This window comes from Bison bison, unplaced genomic scaffold (genome assembly GCF_000754665.1).
Source record: "Bison bison bison isolate TAMUID 2011002044 unplaced genomic scaffold, Bison_UMD1.0 scf7180017863691, whole genome shotgun sequence".
Taxonomy (NCBI): Eukaryota; Metazoa; Chordata; class Mammalia; order Artiodactyla; family Bovidae; genus Bison; species Bison bison.
The window spans coordinates 148,483-148,702 of NW_011494263.1; the positions used below are offsets into that span (position 1 = coordinate 148,483).

At 46.8% G+C, this 220-nt stretch overlaps 1 pseudogene; it reads right to left on the reverse strand.

The window, feature by feature from the left end:
* Positions 1-220, reverse strand: part of LOC104983930 — an 11,649-nt pseudogene that overhangs the window by 7,508 nt on the left and 3,921 nt on the right.

Consider the following 220-nt stretch of genomic DNA (forward strand, 5'->3'; position numbering starts at 1 on the left):
TCCTCTGGCAAACATCATCTGAATGAGTCAAGTTGACTTCATGCCTTCTGTACATATGGGTCAATCAAGACTCAGGACCAAGCGGTTCCCCCTTGTGGACAAAATGCATAGAGTGCAGGGTAGCCTTCTCTTTGGCATCACTATGATCTGATGACAGAAATGGACAGAATTCATTGAGGTGCGTTGTGGATTCTGCATCTGCCCAGAAGACAGAAGCCCA